This window comes from Macaca nemestrina, chromosome 3 (assembly GCF_043159975.1).
Source record: "Macaca nemestrina isolate mMacNem1 chromosome 3, mMacNem.hap1, whole genome shotgun sequence".
Taxonomy (NCBI): Eukaryota; Metazoa; Chordata; class Mammalia; order Primates; family Cercopithecidae; genus Macaca; species Macaca nemestrina.
Genome location: NC_092127.1, coordinates 24,563,275 through 24,566,834, shown reverse-complemented (window position 1 = coordinate 24,566,834; position 3,560 = coordinate 24,563,275).

The following is a 3,560-nucleotide window of genomic DNA, read 5'->3' as shown; positions in this document are numbered from 1 at the left end:
GTGGCGCATGCCTGTAATCCCAGCTACTCATGAGGCTGAGGCAGGAGAATTGCTTGAATCCAGGAGGCAGAGGATGCGGTGAGCTGAGATCATGCCATTGCACTCCAGCCTGGGCGACAAGAGTGAAACTCCATATCAAAATAAGAAAGTATTTTTTTCTCATACATTACACATTTTTAACTGATGTTTATCTTTTAATGAGAAATCAGCAATGTTTAAGCTAGAGATTCAGAGTTTACATGGTCTAAAAGAAGACCTTTAAAACGTTAAAAGTTCTTCTCATCTATTTAAATCCTAGTTTGCAACATTTTTTCCATCTGACCCCTAATAATAATTATTTCCTGCAATCACCAAGACTTCCATCATTCTGCCTCATCCCCCTCAACCAAACGGTAGATACTCTAAGGTGTAACCCATCACACACAACGCAGCATTGAACACACAGCAAATGGTGTGGAATTGGACTCAAAGAAAAACGAGGGGAAAGGTGTAAAAATAAGATACTAATGGAAGGTAGGAAGTGAAATCAAACAAAACAAGAAGGATAGCTTAGAAAGAGAGATATGGCCAGGTGCAGTGGCTCACACTTGTAATCACAATGCTTTGGGAGGCCAAGGCAAGAGGACTGCTTGAGGCCAGGAGTTTGCGACCAGCCTTGTCAACACAGTGAGACTCTTGTCTCTACAAAAAAATTTTTTAAAAAAGTCAGACGCCGGGCGTGGTGGCTCAAGCCTGTAATCCCAGCACTTTGGGAGGCTGAGACGGGCGGATCACGAGGTCAGGAGATCGAGACCATCCTGGCTAACACGGTGAAACCCCATCTCTACTAAAAAATACAAAAAACTAGCCGGGCGAGGTGGTGGGCGCCTGTAGTCCCAGCTACTCGGGAGGCTGAGGCAGGAGAATGGCGTGAACCCGGGAGGCGGAGCTTGCAGTGAGCTGAGATCCGGCCACTGTACTCCAGCCTGGGAGACACAGCGAGACTCCGTCTCAAAAAAAAAAAAAAAAAAAAAAAGTCAGATGTGGTGGCACGTGACTGTAGTCCTAGCTACTCGGGAGGCTGAGGTGGGAGGATCTCTTCAGCCAAGGAGTTTGAATTGCAGTGAGTTATGATTGCGTCACCACACTCCAGCCTAGGCAACAGGGCAAGACCCTGTCTCTAAAATAAATACATAAATCCATAAATAGGAGAGAGAGAGAAACAAAGAGAGAGATGGAAAGAAGAGGTGTGGAGGAACAGTGAGGAGAAGGCTGAGGGGCTAGTGAAGGGCCAGCACTCATGGTCATGAATTAGATCAAGATACCCACAGCAGGATCTGTGTGAAACACCAACAGGGCTGATAGGAAAATGAAAAGTGCGGCACCCTCAAGGCAAGGCAGAGGAGGACAAGCCACGTCCTCAAACATCCATGCTGACAGTGAGTGGCACGCTGATTCCAGGAGGTGAGCACGTGGCCACGTGGGTGATGGGCTCCTGTCATGTTACCAGACCACCAATAGCAGTGGATTCATATTTGAGCAGGTTTGCTCTGGTTCTTGTCAGAGCCTTTCCACTTTACTCCTATAACACCCCTGAGTCTGTGGATGATTTCCCATCCAGGGTACAAGCATTCAATCCCAACAGAAATCTCCAAATTTCATAAATCGTCTAGAGGAAAGATAGAAAAACAGCTTCTCAGGCCACTACTTGATGGTATACCTCAAGCCTGAGATAATAAGCAAAACAAAATGTTTTCACCTCAAATTTTAGGGTCTGAATGAAAAAATCCTTTTTAAGCCAGATGTAATGGATCACACCTGTAATCCCAGCACTCTGAGAGGCCAAGCACTTTGGGAGTCTGAAGCCGGAGGAACACTTGAGGCCAGGAGTTTGAGACCAGACTGGGCAACATAGTGTGATCTCACCTCTTAAAAAGAACAACAACAAAAAATGTAAGTCCTTTTCAGAATGTCTACAGAACACACTTTCTTTGATCCCAAATTATATGATATAGGTATCTCTGCCTTCCATCTCTGAATGCTTGGACGTCGCCTATTATTTTAGGGGGTCCTTTTATTCTGAGCACATTTGCCCATAATGGCCGGTCGTTCTCCCATAGACAATGTGGTATCAGGGAAACAGCATGGAATCAGAAGACTTAGCTTGAGTCCCATCTCCTATAACTTACTCTTCTGAGCCTCACTTTCCTTATCTGTACAATGGACAAAATGAGACTTATCTCAAAAGGTGATGATAAAGATTAAATCCCTTACTCTAGGAACTCATGAAATTTTACCTTCCTTCCTGTCTCCAACACTCCCACTTCTGTATATTGTAAACCACAGGAGAGAAGACGTCAGGCACACACAGTTCTCTCTGTGGGTATCCATCACAGCACTGCATGTAATTAAATACTTGATAAGTGCTTTTTGATTAAGTTCAGCAGCATCATAGCAGGTGAAAAGCACCTTGCTCAATCGCTCTGATTAGATGTTTTTCCTTGGCAGAGGCTCAGATGGCACCAATGCTAAATTCAGAGTGTTGTTTTGGCAGATCACATAACGATGCTTCAATTCATTTTTCCCCAAGATGGGAGGATAATTCTCTCTCTCTCTCTCTTTTAGTTTTTTGTTTTTCTAATTTTGGGAGGATAATTCTTTCTTTCTTTATTATTTTTTTTTTTGAGATGGAGTCTTGCTCTTGTCGCCCAGTTTGGAGTACAATGGCACGCTCTTGGCTCACTGCAACTTCCACTTCCTGGGTTCAAGCCATTCTCCTGCCTCAGCCTCCTGAGTAGCTGGGATTATAGGCGCCCACCACCACACCTGGCTAATGTTTGTATTTTCAGTAAAGACGGGGTTTCGCCATGTTGGCCAGGCTGGTCTCGAACTCCTGACCTCGTGATCCGCCCGCCTCGGCCTCCCAAATTGCTGGGATTACAGGCGTGAGCCACCGTGCCCGGCCGGTAGGATAATTCTTACACCTGTCTTACAACTCTGCTTCTATGCCTCTGGACAGTCAGTTGTCTTGAATCTGAGGGCCTTTGGTCAATAACATAGTTACGGAACATAGAGACAGGGAAGTGTTGAAGCTGGGGTTAGTCAGAGAGCCTGAAAAAGTAGTGTGTCACTCATTACTGTCACCTGCCACCTCACAGGACAGGAAGAGAGGGGCAGGTATGGAGGTGAGGCTTTCAGAAGGAACCCAGATGATAGCTGTGATCTTCTCGCCCTCCTCCCTTCCCTGATTTCCACAGGAAACAGTTTACACCAGGTGTTTGTAGATTCTGCAGGATTTTCTGAGAACTTGGACCTTCTTCTTTCCTGGTGGCTCAACTTTTTTTTTTTTTTTTTTTTTTTTGAGAGAGAATAAGGCAAGGGGAGGGGAGAGAGAGAGAGAGAGAAAGAGAGAGAGAGAGAGAGAGAGAGAGACTCACTCTGTTGCCCAGACTGGAGTGATCTCAGCTCACTGCAATCTTGACTTCTTGGGCTCAAGTCATCCTCCTACCTCAGTCTCCCGAGTAGCTGGGACTACAGGCACGCATCACCATGCATGGCTGATTTTTAAATTTTTTATACAG